General features: G+C 43.4%; 1 protein-coding gene across 4 annotated transcripts in view; it reads left to right on the plus strand.

The window, feature by feature from the left end:
- The window catches only part of PEAK1 (pseudopodium enriched atypical kinase 1), a 490737-nt gene that overhangs the window by 72668 nt on the left and 399250 nt on the right, over nt 1-18819 (plus strand). For all 4 annotated transcript variants that reach the window (XM_069222205.1, XM_069222202.1, XM_069222203.1 and 1 more), the window contains exon 2: nt 15037-15115. The gene's annotated coding sequence lies outside the window, so the exon portion shown is untranslated. The remainder of the gene's footprint in view (nt 1-15036; nt 15116-18819) is intronic.

Genomic DNA, 18819 nt, shown 5'->3' on the forward strand with positions numbered 1-18819 from the left:
CAGCTGCCTCGCCATTAATCCTCAAACACATCGATTCCGAATCATGCCTGCACTCCCTCAACACAATTGATCAGACCCAGGACTTGAATAGTGGGTGTGATTATGTTTTGGCACAACAGCTTCAGCATCTGGATTTTTGTGGTGTTGGGCCCAGTGAGATCTCATTATATTGCTTGGCATCACATCAGAATTTTTTATTCAGGAACTAAGGCCTTATTGCATGGTCTTATATCAGAACATGATCAGCCATTCTAATATTTTCTTGTAAAAGAATGCCCTTTACTCCTGTCCGGCTATTTCAGCCTCCCCACAAGGTTCATGCATCAACCTCTGTGAAATCTTATTTGACCAACTTTATATCCGAACGATAAAACCTTTAATCATCTCCCTAGAATACGGTTTAGTGTTTTGGCCAGGTCTGAAGTAGAAATTCTGTTTCCAAAGAATTGATTTGTTGATGTTTCATACAGGGCAATGCTGTCAGCTGTGATATTGCTAAGGAGGCGGTCCCTGGAGCGGTTTAGTCTGCTACATCCAAGCCAGCCTTTCCAGCTTTGATCATAAATTCCATTAGTGGAGGCGTGGAAGGCAGCAGCTGGGGCTTCTGTGCACATCTTCACAAAGCATTATTGATTGTACAGCTACTGCACAGTCAGAGTCTGGCAGGGCATCCATGCAGGGTTTCTCTATAATGTTTCTAATGAACCTCAGCATCTCCTAATCTAGAATGGCAACACTGGAAAAAGTTCTAGATGGTCCTGGAGCTGGGACATAATTTAATTTAGTGATTAAGATTTATGTTGATTTAGCAGGGTAAGCCCATATAAGTGTCAATCTGATCCTTTTTGGCGTTGGATAATGGTTTTGTTGTCAAACATCGGGTAGTGGACAGTGTTATAGACTGGGCAGGTGCACACTGTCCTGTGCAAAGGTAAGTGCATCTGGCTCTTTACACTCCTTTTGCAAGCCCGTAGGAAGAGAAAGATCTTCGTGCCTTTATGATGTTTCCTGAAATCCACTTTGAGACAAAGTGAGGACAATACGAATGAGTATTTTGATTGGAAGGCATTAATGGACACCACAACAATAGTTTATCTGTGAATGAATCTTTAGGAGGAATAGTGTGATGTGATAAATTATATGGAATTGTAGGATCATGCGTACTTGAGGAAGATGCAGGATGAGGGTAGCTCAAGGTTGAAGGTCAGTGCAAGATTGAAGATTGGACCAGTTTGTGCTGGAGATTGGAACAGTGGTACAGCCATAAAGGGAGACTTTCAAATGGAAGGACAGTCCTTCGGTCGATCAAAATTACCTCCGTTTTATATCTGTTTTGTCAGTGATGGTTAAGACTCACTTATGTTTTACCGCAGTCAGCCACTTTATCGTAGGCTTTTGCTTGACTATATCCATGAATCAGAGTATTATCAGCATACATATTGACAACTGATATTGTAATATTTTCAGGCAGTTGCAATTGTTGCCATGCAAGCATTAAATAAGTTATGAAACAACCTTGACCCTTGTTGCGTGCTGCAGGGGAGGCTGGTAACCGGAAAGAAGCAGCTTACAAGTTGCACCAGCTGTGCCCAATATGACCAGAAAGATCTGACCCACTGGAGTGTGTCCCTCTAGTTCCACAGTATGATGCTAATTGGAGTTGGACACAATCATGGCCCAAATCCTTGGATGCTGAAGCTATTCCTTTATATTCTTATTTAGTTATCTGTCTTGTCATGTACTGAATATGTATCTAGTTCTAGCACATTTTAGTCTGCCATGTAGACACAAATCACTTCTTCCTTGCTTATTTAATATGTAGTGAAGTATGAGATAAATCCTTCTAATGAATTTAACATTTCGTATGATTTTGTAGCTTTGTGCATTTTCCACAGTAGTTTGCAAGATTATTTTTGTGCTGCCGTGCATGTTCTAAACCATTGCAGATATGGCATTAGGTTGGATTTTACTAATCCGTGGCCATTAGTATTCAAGAGACAGGTACTCCGTGTGAGTATAACTCTGAATGCTTGTGAATGCATGGATGGAGACTTGGAAGGGACAGCAGGCTTCCATCCCTGCATTTGCAGAATGCCATCATGGCAGACTCTGCCACTTGAGGGGATAGGCGCTCCCATGCTCAAAGAAAAATATCCTGTGGACTGCCCTCTGTTATCCCTAAGCTGTGATTCGGATATCATAGACATCTTCCATTTTCATATTACCCTCTACCTGGTTTGACAGGTTGGTAACCAGTCTGTGGTTTGTGATAACAATTTTGGCCCAAAAGCCATTTCACTTTGCTAGGAAAGAGTTGCGTCTCTTTCATGCTTTCCTTTTCTTTTGTATAGGAAGGAGTTGCAGTGTACACATTGCAAGCCAGAAAGCTATATCTGACTCGAAATGTAGATTTAGTTTTGGCAGTAGGTGACTACACAACGTTTTGTAGATCAGACCTTAAGTTCCCAGAAGGTTTCTGGAGATGATGTGATGTAGGTGCACATTCTAAAGTTGCCCATTGGCTAAGAGAAGTGCAAGTAATGCAATTAATATTTTTCTTATTATATCTACTTCCTCATCTCAGATTTGCTGACAAAACAAACACCTCCTTAAACGCTTGAGCAATATCCTGAGCTCTAAATGGAATCCATGTCTGTATTGTAGTGTTGGTAATCACTGTGGAGCAATCCGTATGAGCTCAAGAAACCACAAAATGCAGAAGCACCCTAAAATATCTCAGAGAGACCTTAAGTGACCCAGCTGTCCAGATCCATTCTAAGAAACCTTGATAAAGTCGCACGATGTAACAAAATGCACAGTTGTTCTTTGTGCTGTTGAATTGCGAGCAAGAGTTTGATGGTGCAGTATGGTAGGGTGAATTCACAACAGGGTGCAAAAACGTGTAAATGCAGTGACAAGTAATCCAGATTTTTCATTTATCCACAGCAGTAGCCTGGACCCCAAATTTGCTCTCCGTTTTCTGAAAGATTTACTTTCAACCTTCCTGCATCTCTACTGAATACAACCACCTGTGCACTGAAACATTACAAAATGGCCCCATCTTTCTCGCCTTCTATCAACATGTCCTCCCAGAGCTTGGTTGGTTCAATTTTAGAGTGTAAACGCAGACATGTATGACACTGTAGCAACGCAGAGGTTCATGGTAGATTTAATCACTAGTCTTGCCTATTCCCTACTATATTCTTACAACATTACCCTGTTTGGCTGAAAAACGTGTAAAAGCTGTACCGTGTTTATATGTCGTTGTAGTGTGCAGATACAGTGATCAGTCTCTATGACGAATTCAGGGGTTCTGAAAGTCAACACAACATATTGCTTGCAGGAAGGCAAAAGGGTTCATAGTGAAGTAACACAATTGTGAGGTTCTTTTAATGTAGAAGTAAGTTTCGGATAAATTAATCAGCTTTGCGAAGTTTCAGAGCCAGATGTACACAACTGGAGATATAAAAGGTAACAGGATATCTTGACCTACTGGAAACAACTTGAAACGCTGTATACATGGTGATTTCTTTAGACAGAACTAAGAAACGCGCACATATTTTTCAGAGAAGTCAAACTGAGACATGAAGCAGGTACCTCGATTTGCCCAGTGACTTAAAATGTGTCTAAGTCCGGAAAAATAGCTCCTGGGAACCTTCATCGACTTTAGCACTAAGCCATCTCACAACATATACCTTTCCTGAATGCTAGAACTTCTTACATTTGAGGACCACTTCATGTTCTCTTACCAGCATGTGACCTAAGGATAGAATTATTAGACTTTCTGATTCTTGCCTGTTAACTACAACTTGATTTTTAGGGAACTAAGATTTTTCAATTTTATTACATTTCTGCCAAGAACTATGAATGTTATTGTTTTTGAAAAATTAGTTTAGTACTTGGCACTACAATTTTTGGCTGCCAGACGAACAAAAATACAAATGCCCCATTTTATTGCAAAATACGTGAAGGTCTGTTTAGGATGGATTTGGTGACCACAGCATTGCTTTACTTTTGTAGCTTTATTCAATTTGCATCATGTACCAGGATTTTGAAATTTTTAAAGTGTCTAATTCTGCATGCAAATTTCTATAGCAATACCAACAAGGTTATGAATGGTCCGATCCCGAACAGCCAGACGAAGCCCCCTCCAGAAAGGGCCTTGCCTAGCCTTTGCTCTGCCTCTTCAGATTTCAGTGTGGCTCAGTTTCAGATACATAGTCCTAAATAAACCTTCCACTCTACAGACAAACGTTCTTGAGGGCTAAAGAACACAAAACAGTGGGTGTTTTTTTTTGGTTGCTGCACCTAGGAAATCGTGTGTCCTCCCCCTTGAGCTTGAGGAAACTACTGCACTTTTTTTTTTTTTTACAAAAAAGTAGGATCTTTTTATTTAATCTGTGTACTTTTGTGAATTATTATTTATCCTTATTTTATTCCCACATTTAACCCTGTTGCGTTGTTCTTTACAAGCTCTGATGTACATGCGCTGACAAATAGTCCATAATACAATACACAAGACCATTCTCTGATCCTGGCAAAAAGCATGTGCCAAAGTAAGGCCCAGCTTCACTTCCAGGAGAATCTTTACGCCTTTTCTTTTCCTCAGGAAGAAGTAAACCTTGACCTGAAATACTTTATCACTGTTCCATACGAACCTGATGCTGGTCCCCTAAGATAGACTACCCGAAGGCTTGCTTACACCACTTTCAGATCTGTGAACGAACCCCCTGCTACAATGGCCCTTTCCCCTCAGACCGTGACTCTGGGGCGGTCCGCGACACCCATGTGATGCTGCAGGTCCTCCCCACGTTTCAGTCTGATGCTGCATCTCCACCTTGCATGCCACTGATCATCACACACCACTCCTGCCCTTGTGTCAATTGATGTCTGTTGTGCTTGTCTGAAAGTATCTTGAACCAATTTCATAGCGCTCATGATGCACATTAAAGAAATGTGTTTCCTACTATGGTATCTTGTTACTGCATTGGATAATATTTAAAGAACTTTTCATGGCATATACTGAGGGCATTATATGACTTGGTATCTAATTGGCATTGTTGGTTTGTATGTTCTAGTTGTTCGTGGTTCTATATCTACTGGCCATAATTTGGCATAATCCAGTGCCAAGTTGATGGAATAGTATCTGGTTTTAATTTTATTGTACAGAGCCTTTTGGGCAGGTAATTGCACAATACTTAACAGGAATTACCTCTTTCACGGTCTAATTGGCATTTCATGGATGACAGTAATTTATGGCCTTTTCATGGTTCATGATTTGGCATTTTAGTTTACCATACAAAACAGGCACTCTTTACAAAATTGTTTTAGTGAGGAACATCATTTAACAGACACAGCTCGTGTGCCCCCATTATTTTTATTCAAAATACTGCTGCTGTTTAATATTTGCACAGCACAGGAATTTGTAATCCTTAGTCTGTTTTTTTTCTGATGGTGATTTCTTTCTGGCACTCTATTTCCATGTAGAATTCTCCTTAAAGTTCTCCTTATGGCTGCTGTTTGCTTTTGGGTGCTTTTGAAGGTTGCGTATATTGGTTTTGCTCCTTCCCATTCTGTTATAGGGCTTGGAAGATCTGTTTTTTCTCATCATTCTATTCTAAATACCAATAGAATGTCTTGGATTTACAACTTTGGATACTTTGGGCTCCATTTGAAGACTATGGGCCTCATTACAACTTTGGAGGAGGGTGTTAATCCGTCCCAAATGTGACGGATATACCACGAGCTGTATTACGAGTCCATTATATCCTATGGAACTCGTAATAAGGCTGGTGGTATATCCGTCACATTTGGGACGGATTAACACCCTCCTCCAAAGTTGTAATCAGGCCCTATATACTTCGAATAAATCCCTTTCTTTAATATGGTGGCGTAGTTAGTTCTTTACTATAATAAGTGGTGCATCAACATTACCAGAGATTTCTGTCCACACTTAAAAAAAATGTTGCCCATAGCAGTAACTATCATTGTATCTCGCCCGACACACCTTGGTGGAAATATAGCATGTCCTTTTGCATTCACCTATAACAGCAGGATCCAGAGATCCCCAAGTAGAAAGCCAGTGGCCGAGGGATGCTTTGAGAGGGAGTACTTCTTCAAGAACTCTCAGCTGGCTGGCAATCGGCGCCAGTGATGCCAGGAAGAAAATAATCTGTGTAGCACGAAGGGGACCGATAACTAGCACAAGGACAGTTCAATGCTTTGTTCAGGTAGCAGAAGAATTGCCTTCTGAAGTAAATGTAATTTACGATAGGGCAGAGATACTTCTACGGTTCTAGTGAATTAACAGATATAGGCTAACTAAGATGACAAACAATAAAAAAGCTACAATGAACGACGCAAGACTTAGAGAACTCTACATTTTTTAAAAAAAAACACACAAAAAAAACTATTGAAGATAAATTGTAATTACTGTGTTCTGTAAATAAACTATGAATATAATTGTAACCTTTCTCTCTTAGCTTTTACATTCTGATAGTTTCTTGTAATAACTTGGTTAAGAAGCTCATGAGATAAATAGCATATTCAATACAGGTTAATACAAAAGCTGTAAACACCAATCGTTATGTTCAGATTCACAACTGTCTCTTGATTCCTTCAGCGATGCCTGGGACATTAGCCTGATAGTTTCCTAGTACCAGCATCAGCATGTGACTCGTTCACAAATGAAACATTCAGAGACGGTCAGCTGATGCTATTCGGATGTTTCTCCTTATTTCAAGGTTTTCCTATTTATGGCACCGCCTAGAAGTGCTGTGATAACTGTAGAAGCGCTGGCATGTAAAGCAATCTTTAGGTTTGCAATATAAATATAGTTGAGAGTGTGTTCTAAATGAATATGGCTGGTGCAATACAACTAAATGGGAAACTAAAGACAGTCTTCTTGTCTGGTTTCTGCAGTAGTGAAGATTACAATATGAATGTTCCCATTCCCTGCAGTTTTTACAGGTTTGCCCAGTTCAGGCTGTCGACTTGTTAATCACTCAAGCCTCTTACAGAAATATCTTCTGCCTTCATCAAATGCACAGTTGTAGTGTGAGAGCGCTATCTCTGTAACTAAGAGATGGTCTTCAAGCCTACAGAGCATCTCTGCCCATCTATTTAGCAGGCTGTGATGAGTGTGCACAGTGTTGGCAAGAATCAGAGTGCACGGCAGCAATAGTAGCATCAATCATCATGTTGATTTGTGTTCGTGACCCTACCCCACAGTATCCTTCACATCTATTAAAAGCATTTCTGTGGCTAGGGGTGGGCTCGGATGTCCTGTACAGGGCAGCTGTTGAGCGGAATAAGCCTGCCCTATTCCCAGGCCCCAGCCAGCAGTATGTCTTCATTGATGTTCAAGTGCAAACCATGATTTGGTTGTGGCCAGGAAATAGTCTCTCTAGACGTCCTCAAGCTCATGCCCCTCCTAAACCTCAATTCAGTTTTTCCTTGACTAAATGTCACCTCAATTTCACCTTAATCTTGCTCAGAATCACCACTCCCCCCTCAGCAGTCAGCTTCATGTACTCATTCTCATCGCCTCAGAATACCATCAACCTCATTCCAAAATTAACCTTATCTAAATTTTTCCCCTTTCTCTTGATCTAACGTCAGTTTCCCTTCCCTCGCCTCTTCTTTATTTCACCTCTCTTCCTTCTCATCTTTTGGAGTCTTCTTCTCATCGCCCCTCTCCACCCCTTACCTTACCCTCTGTTAAAGTTTATAAATTCAGGCGGCTCCTTATCTGGACTCTTAAGTCTTGACTTCTCCGTCTCTTCACCAAGTTTTTAAAATCTAAAAGGTTGTGAATGGGTTGTCTTGCTTGATACCTTCCTATTTTGACATCTGAAAATGTGGTTGTTATGCTTGGTATGCTTAGACAGGCGCGGGGAGCAATTATGGGATTCAAGTCAATTTTTCATAGCTTGTGCACCAAGATTCACAATTAGTGTACGGCCTTCTTCTTTCAAGTATGGAGCTTGTGGTAGCTGGTAAATTGGCACTGGTGTACTGACGAGCGCAGACTGTTACAAGCTCACAAAAACATAAGCATGTTTGTGTTTTCAGTGTATGGCTGCATTTCATATGTAGATGCTCTATTTTATGTGTTTAAAAACCAAGGGCCAGATGTATGAACAAACCCCTTTCCGAATCGCAAATAGCAATTTTTAAGAAATCGCTATTTCTGAGTCGCACTATGCAATGTAACATAATTGCAATTCGGAATTAGCGATTTCTTAAAAATCGTTAATGCAATTTGCGAGGCCCAAATACCGAATCGCAAAAAAATTGCGATTCAGTATTTGAAAATCGCAAATTGCGAGAAAGCACACCTGGCAGAGCCTGATGACATCACAAGCAGGAAGTGAGTCATCCCAGGCAGTTTGCAGGTGCCACACCCAAAGGAGCAGTGAGAAAGAGACAGCCCAGCCACCTGGAGCAAGTCTATGAACAAGGCAGGGCTGCACATCAGCATGGAAAACTCTGCAAATGGAAAGGAGAAGGGACAGAGGAAAAGAAAACTGAAGTTCAGTGAGCAGGAACTGGAGGTTCTCACTGAGGAGGTGGTGAGGAGCCATGACCGGCTGTTCGGGAGGAGCTCACTCCAGGTCCCTGAGAGTGAGAAGCGCAAACTCTGGGCGGACATACAAACAAAATTCTGCGCTGTGGGGGGTTGCGCAGCGCTCAGTGGAGGAGATCAAAAAGAGGTGGTACGACCTGCGTTCCCGTGCCAAGGAGAGGGTGGCCAGAAGACTACAGCAGGCAAGGCGCACAGGAGGCGGACCATCCACCGAGACACCCTCCACCCCCATGGAAGACCTGGTGGAGTCGACACTCCTCATAGAAGCTATCAGTGGGGTCACTGACATAGACACATCCGCCACACCAAGCACCAGTAAAGGTAAGTGCAATATTGAAATGTGACTCCATATGTGTATGTACATATGCCCCTTAGGAATTAGCAATTAGTGCAAAGCATTGTGATAAGTAGTCCATTCCACATCTTAGAAGCGGCACAACAATGCCTTATTGGAGTGGTAGTCCACAACCCAGAGCTGAAAGTAGCACTTTGAATGTAATTAAGTAGAGCGACACCCAGAAGAACACAACACCCACCACATAGTGATATGATGTAACTGTACATTTATTACCATTGTTGAACCTTTGGTGATATATACATAAATGACATGTTGCACATTGCCGTTGCAGATGGCCCAGGCCCAGCAGCATCAGCATGTGCCGTTGTGGGGGATGCTGAAACCCAGCGTCCATCAGACTCCAACACCAGTGAGTCAGTGAATATTGCGCCTATCAGACGCAGGGCAAGGGCTGTACCGCTCCCGAATTGAGCCAGGACTCAGATGACATGCGAGGTGATGGCCACACTCCATCCCCAGACTGCAGATCCACCGTAATGCAGGAGTCCCAGCCCCAGTGTCACTCAACACCCTGCAGGAGGCCTCAGTATGCAGGGACACAGCATGTGGAAGCAGGAGAGGGCCCATCAGTCTTCGGTGGCCTGGAATCCTCTACGCTGAAACTGCAGCGCCTGCAAAATAAGAAGATTACGGCAATGCATAGGCAGATGCAGGCACACAATGCCAACATGGGGGGGCTGCATCGGCAGTTGGAGTGCCTTAATTCTAACATTTCAAAGCTGCATGAGGGACAGATCACAGCTTCCGAGAACACCAGGGAGCTGACCAATGCAGTGAGGGAACTCTGCACAGAGCTAAGGCATGACAGAGTCAGCCACCGCAGGCATGAGAGGCGATTCATGGGGATGTTTAGTGGATTCTGTAGATCGGTCAAACGCCTTGCAACATCTACGGCCCTCATATCGTGGCATGCTGTGGCCACACAGGTGGAGGCAGCGCACAGCAGTAGGGATGTATCCCAGGGAATGGTCCAGATAACGAATGTGCTGGATACTATGCTGGGTAACCGCTCTGCTACACCCAGTGAACTTGGACTAGGGGGGACTGAAGACTCATCTAGCCTCAGCAGCACAGCAGTGCCCACTACAGATCCTAGGCATCGTAGTGCAAGGCACAGCACAGCACTGGGTCTGAGGCAGATACCAGAGGTGCCGGTGAGGCCACTGCGCACTCGAGTGGCTTGCGTGGCCATAAAAAGTGACTGTAATGGCCACAGGGGACTGTCTGCTTTTTTTGTTTTACAGTGAACTATGAATAAATAGTGAGACACTGTTAATTCTTATTTAATGACACATGTTTAATTTTTGTGCTAGTGACACTTGTGTTACCTGACGTTAAGGTAATAAAGGTACTAACTACCAGTACACATGTCCGGTAAGTTGTGTTGTTATTACTTACATCTGAAATGGTTGTGCGTGATGTCTGCACGCCTTTGCCTGCTCTCTGCTGCACTGGTCCTGTCTGCTGGCTGTAAGGGGGGTATGGGATCATCATCCTCATCTGAGTCTGGATCAGATATTTCCACAGGTATGCCCCTGGTGGTAGCTATATTGTGCAGGATCGCACATGTGGCCACTATTTTACAGGTCGTGCCCGGGCTGTACTGTAGTGCCCCTCCACTTTTGTGGCTGCACTGGAAGCAACTCTTCAGCAGGCCAAGGGTGCGCTCAACCACATTGCGGGTTGCCCTGTGTGCTGAATTGTATCTCCGTTCTGCTGGTGTTGTAGGATTTAGGTAGGGCGTCATCATGTAGGTGCGCACTGTGTAGGCACTGTCTCCTGGAAGGAACAGAGGGTATAATGAGTAGGTGAGCCATCTGACATCACAACGTCATCAATGCACCAGTGTACAGAGGGACAATACCTAATAGATATCCTTCGCCAAACTCCCCAGCTAGCAGTCTTGTGTGAATCCCGCTGTGGCGAAAGATGTATGAATCATGTGTGCTCCCTGGGTACCTGGCCACGATCAGTTATGATATAGGAGGCATTGCATATCACCTGTATATTCATTGAATGTTGGTATTTACGGTTGCGGTACACATACTCTGTGGCCGATGGTGGACAGATTGCAACATGTGTCCCATCTATGGCACCTAGGACGTGGGGGAACTGTGCTATCTATTTTAGTCTGCTGTATTTCCTGTGGGGTAATCTGATGTACTAGTGTATCCTACTCAGCATGGCGTTGATAAATGCATTGAAAAATCTAGAGAGAGCGCTCTGTGATACTCCTCCAGCTGCTGCAATGACCTCTTGATAGCTCCCTGAGGCAAGTAGGTGCAGGGAACATAATACCTGCACATGGGTGGGTATGCTATTTGTCCTATGTGTTGTGCGCTGCAGCATGGGTTGTAGCTCCGCTATCAGGTCAAGTATCATGGCTCGGCTATGTGTGGAATTGGGTTGTTGTGGACGATTTTTGGAGGCAATGGGCTGGGTTTTGGTGTGTTGTTGGGGTCGAAAATAGCTTTTTTTGTGTTTTTTTGCACTTCGGGTGTTTCCGTGCATGGGAGTGAATGGGGGCACTGTTCGGCTATGTTCGGAGTGCTGCCAGGCGCCCTCGTGTGGCTTTTCCCCAGTAAGTGCATTGGTTTGAATGGGCGGGAGGTGGGTGTGTTTGGCATTTTTTTTGGGTGGGTTGGAGTGAAGCTAGGATTTTGGGATTTTGTGTGCCAGCAGGGCATAGGTGGGAAAAGTGTCTGTGAAATTTTGGAGAGGATCGGTGCAGGGGAAGGGGTGTAAAAGCATTTTTGAAGTTGGGGTTGGGTTCTAATGTTATCCCATGGCCGCGGTTTGGCATGTTTTTGGGGGGCTGTTTTGAGGGGTTGGAGTGGAGCTAGGGTGATGGTTCTTGTGTGAGGGATGGCTAGGGGTGTCATTGAGTGGTGTGCTTTTTTTGGGGTTGATCGATTGAGGGGAAGGGTTGTTTTGGGCCTGGTAAGTTAATGTGGAAACGGGCGTGTATAGGCTTTAGCGGCGGTAGCGTGTTTACATGTGTTTGGGGTGCATTTTGAGGGTGTTGCAGGTGGTCCTGGGTGTCATTCTTTGGTGTGCAAGGAGCTGAGATCTATTGCGTTTTTTTGCAAGTTATTTGGAGTGGATTGGTGCAGGAAAAGGTATGGTTTGGGGCAAGTTTCTAAGTGCGACTTCGGCGCGACTTGAGGCCTACTGAAGCAGTCGACGTGGCGTGTTTTTGGGGTGGAAAATCTCTGTATTTTGGGTGGTGAGGGGTGTGTTTGGGGGCTTGGGATCTAAGGTGGGAATGTGTAGTGTTGGGTAAGAGTGGAATTTTGTGGCTGGGTGTGCTAAAAAGTGAAATTTGGGCCTGTTTTCAGAATGAGTTCAACCTGTACTCCTCCTCAGTCTGGTCAAAAAGGGTAATGCGCACTCTGAAAATGCGCTCCTGTCTCCTCCTCCCTCTCCTCAAACCTGCCAAGATCCTCATTCTCCTCGCCATGACGTAGAGTGCAGCCATTGTGGAAAAGAGTCTGAGGCATTCTGGGCCTCTTTATACAGGTTGCACCTGGTTACCACCTGGTTTCCCTCAGTGGTAATTTGCATGTGCAAAAGGCCATTCTGCGAAAATTCGCAATTTGCGAATTTTTTATGCATCAAATTGCGACATGGTTTTGCGAGTCACATTTTGCGTCTCGCAATTTCCGACTTGAAATACCGAATCGGTATTTGTGAGTCACTATTGCGACTCGTAATTTGCGAAATGCTATTTGCGATTCAGTATTTCATGTTGCAAATTGCAATACACAAAATGCGACACACAAAGCCATGTCGCTTCACAAAAAATCGAAATTTTTGCGTTTCCTTATTTTTGGGCTGCGAATGCCTTTCATGCATCGCAGACCACGTTTTTGCATTCGCAAACGGCCAAATTCTGCGATTCGCACCGTTTGCGAATGCAAAATGGTTTGATACATCTGGCCCCAAGTTCTTCCCAGCCCAACATGCACGCTTTATTTTCTTATGCATATCACTGCTGCTGCTGGTGTCGCCGAACTCTACGTAGCTTGCCATATGAGCCCTCGAGAACTCAACACAGAATTAAAGTTCTAAATGTAATACTCTAGAGATCAGCTTTGCATTGAGACACAATATGGTGACCTATATGAGTAAAAGCAATACTGTGGGTGAGGCATTGAGAACATGAAACAGTGCACTACATGGACATCAAGCACTTGACATGTTATTCAAGATTTGCATTTTGGAAATGTACACACATCCCGATTGTAGACTTCATATCTCCCTACAGTACACGATGTATCCTTGAAACCTGGGTACAGTGTACAGAAAGCACCCTTGCCCTGGTCATAATATGCTGTATTTGGCATCTGAAAGTACTAGAAATGCTCAAGGTGAGACATTGAGAACTTGACACAACAAACTACATGAGCAGTTTAGAACTGTACACCCCACCTTGGATGTGACCTTGCGTGTGACGTGTGCGCTGTACCGCTGTAATATAAACTCATTTCTCTGCTGGTTTTGTTCTTCCCCTTTGCAACAGAGCTCTCCTTTGGCTCTCGCTGAGGCCTTGTCATATTCTGTACCGACTTTGAGGCCGTCCACTATAAGAACTCAATGTGATCGTATACAGGTCAAACCTACTCAACTGCTCTCTCTCGTTTAACAGTTCTGTATATGTGAGGGAAGGTTGCACATTCTTCTAAATATGCTGTACCCTTTCTGTATGTCGGAGTGTGCAGTGTAGCTGTTTTGTGTTTCATCTGTGCTGTTTGTGTCAAAGTATTCTCAGAATCATGATTTGATTTCAAAAAGATTGGCTTTGCTATGCTTGTTCAAAAGTTCGATTGGATTACTGGATAGCTCCGTTGCACAGAGTTCTTCTGCTTTCAATTAAAAAGCTGAATGTGAAATCCGATTTAATAAAAGAATGGTTATTACCATTCTGTTCCTTATTTTCATTATGGGTTCAATTACAAGGTTAGATTGCCGGATTATAGTGAATTTCTCTTTTTTCCTGAAGTCCATTCGACGTTTGGGTACCAGTGGTCTACTGCGTCTGTGGTATCACAGTGTTGATAAGGTGGTTAGACATCCCCGTTCTGCTGAGTTTGCCAACCTTCGGTTCCATGAAAGGGCTAAAAAAAACAGTTCCACCATGTTTTCGTAGCATGGGTTCCTTTAACTCAAGTAGTATGTTGTACTCAATGTTTGGATATATTAGGAGAGATGTCACACCTTTCTGCCCCGCTGTTCTATTAATTGGAGTGTTGGGTAACTTGAGCATGCCCCATTTCAGGGCCTAAGTGGGAACCCAAAGCAGCCTTGACAATTTGTGAGACCAGCACCCCAAAAGGGCTGGTGGGGTGGGAGGCGGGGGCAAGTATGAAGCACTGCTGCTTTTGTTATTGGAGGCTGATATTACAGCACCGCTGCAAAACCGACCCCAGAGTAACAAAACCAGCCCCCCCACTCTTCCCGCCTCCCAGGGAACCCCCCGATGCCCTCTACGGCCAATCCAGTCTTGCATTGTGTCTACCTTGGGCCCAAGGATGAGGCTGGAATGCTCAGTTCTCAAGTTGTGTGGATGTAACATGGTCGAAAGTGCAATGAATCTAATTAGACCCTTCCCTTATCACTGAAGTCCAGTAATCCCCAGGTAAAGTTCTCTGCTTTCTGGAACAGTTCAGTCAGGTTTACCTTTTTATGCCTTAAAGTAAACAGTTCTCTGACTCCCAGTCTCTATGAACAGTTCATACTAAATCAGCCCAGCATGACGCAGATGCTTTCTGTTGTCAAGGATACTACGAGACTGCTTATTTAATTCACTATAATAAGCCCAGTAATGTTCAACAAAGGTATCTCCTGAGCCCAACCTCAAATAAATTAAACAAGAGAGGAAGATGAGGTCCACGTAAGAATGCTGGGCTGTGTGAAATGAGATAATGCATGAAGGTGAACAGGCCTCGCCTTTTCAAGAGCGTCACAGAGAGCCTTTAACCTGATACAGAGTGCTTAAAGATGCAGCAGTGATGAGTATTTAACCTGCTTGCGCCCGCTCTATAAAAGTGCTTCGCTTGAGCGTTTCCCTTATATCTCTTTGATTTTGCAGGTATCTGCGCTTGATTGAGCCTTGTGTTCGGTTGCTGAGCTCGTCCTTCTTTGGCAGGTCATGTCTCGGTGAACACCAGGTAAGTGATAGTGATGTTTTACTTGCATGACAATGAACTAATGAAAGCTGTGCAATACAAGTGGGTAAAACAATTGTAAATTTATTATGGATATAGTGTGAAAAGACTGACTGATTTTAGTGCATTCTGTCCACTCTGATCACTCACACCATGGACCACCTCTCTTGGTAGGGATATAGACCTTGTATACTTCTTTGTATCATGAGATAACGCTGGATCTCCTCTCTGGAACTCTGTTGTAGGGCTCCATCCATTTGTGCTGCTCCAAGGAAAGAAAGCCGGAGTACCGCACCCCTCAAGGGCTTAACATGAGTGGCAAGTGCAAACCCTTTATCGGAGGGACCTGGTCCTGTTACTATTAACCTTGCCCATCTGCCCTGTCCAACAGCTACACAGTCTAACGACCGGTAGCTGGAATCCAGCTCGATGATAACATACATAGGTGTACTATATTTTTTGACTTTCTACTTGGTGCTGTGAATTGGCTACAGGGCCACATGTATGTGTTTCACAGAAAACGAAATAAACACATTTGTATTTTTTTGTTATTGTATTGTCCCTAAACGTCAATGCTTCTTGGCTTGATTCTGTCTGTGTATTAATTTTTATTGGGTTTAGCCTATCGGACAGCGCAAGCTGCCTTTTTGCAAAAGACATATCACCAGCTTACCAAGAACGTACAGTAGGCTTAAAACCCACCCATTCATTGCCATTAGTTGGCTTTATTGTCAGTCTCATTTGCTTGCCTCCAATTAGATGGCTTGCCTAGTCCATCTTGTTTGTCCCTCCCCTGGAGCGTAGTCCGTTTACTTATGTCTGACCACCGCTTATGTTTAGGGAACTGCTTTTTTTTTTTGCTTAACCGCTCCAGGTGAGTGCATAGACTTTCCAGCTGTGCGGTTCTCTCCCCCTCCTGCTCGTGTTGCTCTCTGTGTGTGCTTTTCACTCCCCTGACTCCTGTGCTGCTTGCTTTCTCTTAATTCATTTTGCTTGTACACTCTACAAGCACATGGGTTTTCCAGCGTTCTCCCTCGTGCATTTCTCTGCCCTCTCCTGCTGTGTTACTCTTTCACTTGACCGTGTGTTTCTCTTGCCACCCAGCTGTCTGTGTTGCCCTCTTCTGCCCGTGTGCTTCTGTAGTTTTGTCTCTCTCTATATGTGCGCTTTACTCCCTTCCACTCTCCCACCGTCTCCTTCGTCACACCTCATTTAGACTGTTACTTTTCAACCCTGGGCGCTTATGGTGCAATGTTTTTTGTTTCTGTGTGCTGTGCTGTTCACTTTTTAAATGCTACTGCATTTACGTTTGAAGCAAATCTGCCTAGGCTGTTGGATAGCATTGTGACCCGAAACCCTTTTTTCTCCAGATCTGCACACAAGTAAAATGCTGTGTTTTGAACGTTTCCTTATGTAAACACAGACTGGAAAAACAAAAGACTCAAAAATTTAGACTGCTAAAATACCAACCTTAAAAATGTATCTTTACAGAAAGTCCACTTCCTGTAAATACCTGAATCCAGCCTAACTCACTTCCCACCGTCTGCAGGGCTCCGGTTATTCTGTACGGTCTGTGTTTCTGGCTGTTGGTATTCACATGCTGCTGTTTTGAGCTAGATAGACCAATCACGAGAAGTGTGTAGACCAGATGTCTTCAAACTGGGGGTTTGGGCCCCTCAAGCGATCCGGGGGGGGGGGGGGGGGGGGGGGGGGGGAGGGGCGCCAGACTCTAGCCAAAAGAAGCATTTTACAGATAACAAGCCTTTGTTTTAAGCAGAAGCATGTTATTGCATTTTTAAAAAGGTAACAGTACTTCACTGCAATGTTTTAATAGGGCTAGACCTATTTAAACATTGCCATCTTTATAAAATAATTATGAAAAATTCTGAGGGGGGCCCCAATGATTTTTATTTGTCAACTGGGGGGGTGCGGCATTAAAAAGTTTGGAGACCACTGGTGTAGACTGTCTTTATATTTGGACGAGCACAGTTCTTGCAGTTTTATTTTCTGTGGAGTTTCAATGTCCACTAGAGGCTTGTTTGTTCGTTTGTAAGACAGAGAAAGTCTCAGTTTTATAATTTGTTCGTCTTTTATTTCTACATTGCCTCCTTTGGAGTGTGTTATCCCGTGGAACCAATTTGAAAGGAAAGCAAACGTGTTGCTCCGCCATTTAGGAACTCATAGCTACATACAAACAAAATAAATTCCGCAGCGACCTGTCAACTAAAACTCAATACATTATTATTTAATATTATTAGAGCCAATCAAGTACTTTTTATTTTTATTTTATTTTTTAGACCAGCTGCATTTATTAATTTTGGGGTCTCAAAGACGAAATAATTATGTACTGAATCTTCTGTTTTGTTGTGAGAATTGGTTTTACAGCCTCCCTGCCTTGTAAAGTGTTTGTGCCTTGATTTCTTCAGATAAACTAGGAGCCCGTTTTTATCCAAGAATTACAAACCAAGCGTGAGTATCTTTCAAGATCAGGTCAATGTGACTAAGTGAATGAATTTTATTTTCTAGGTTGGTGGATTTTAGGTTTGTAGTTGTTACATGGTCGTTGTTCGTTGCTGTTGTTTTTTCCTGTTTATAATCTACGAGTCTTTGCTGCCCTTGCAACATATTTGCTAAAACGTGTTTGCGTTCTGCCCCCAGTCTTTTAGTTGATCGGAATAAAGTTGAATCCAACCATGATTTGGCAACTATTATTAGTGTATGGCTCTTTTTTGACTTTGATCAATAGTATTTGCACGTAACCAGTGATAAAGTTTGTGATTTCATTATTTTAGAAAACTGGCCACTGTGTTAGCAGGTACCAAATAAACATATAGGGGGTTATTACAACTTTGGAGGAGGTGTTAATCCGTCCCCATATACCACCAGCCGTATTACGAGTTCCATAGGATATAATGGACTCGTAATACGGCTGGTGGTATATCCGTCACTTTACCGTCACTTTTGGGACGGATTAACACCTCCTCCAAAGTTGTAATAACCCCCATAGTCACTAGAGCTGAATGTAGCTAGTGGTGGTTAACAGATCATGTTTCAGAGGCACAATATGGCAGACTAGGAGTGCAAGTGAGCTTCAGCTAGGTTTGTAATGTTGCACTTTATAGCTTGAACTTAAGTAAAGAAAAATAGCCTCTCTTTAAGGCACTTTCTGTAGTATATGATTGTCCAAAATATTCATGTGCTGAGGCCATGCCCAGCGACCAGTGTCCCTACCACTAAGCCTGTGGCACTACTTTGGCAATACTCATGGGCTGTAGATTCATGGTATGAATTCGCCCATATACTGTGCCAAGTGCCTTTGCCCCAAAGCCCCCTGCTCCTGATCCTTTGCCTGTGCATTGGGTTCAGGACACAAGATATGAGAAGCACAAACGTGTACGTGGATGATGCTGATGGAGAGACTCGTTTGACTCTTTATTAGCAGTCCTTGTACATGTTGGACAGAACACTTCCTGGGCTGGAGATCTGCACTTGAAAATGGCCAACTTGCAGTTGCGATGGCTGAATACAGTAGTAGTAGTAGTAGTAGTAGTAGTATGTAGCCACATTTTTTGTTTCATTGCACAGAAGTAATTTTCTGATGTCAAAGAAAGAATTCACAGAAATATCTAGATTGAAAGAAGGCCATCAGATCAGCTGGTGGTGTTTTTTTTTCCTTGGCTTCCCTAATATTGCAGCATAAAACCTTC

This window comes from Pleurodeles waltl, chromosome 3_1, assembly GCF_031143425.1.
Source record: "Pleurodeles waltl isolate 20211129_DDA chromosome 3_1, aPleWal1.hap1.20221129, whole genome shotgun sequence".
Classification (NCBI taxonomy): Eukaryota; Metazoa; Chordata; class Amphibia; order Caudata; family Salamandridae; genus Pleurodeles; species Pleurodeles waltl.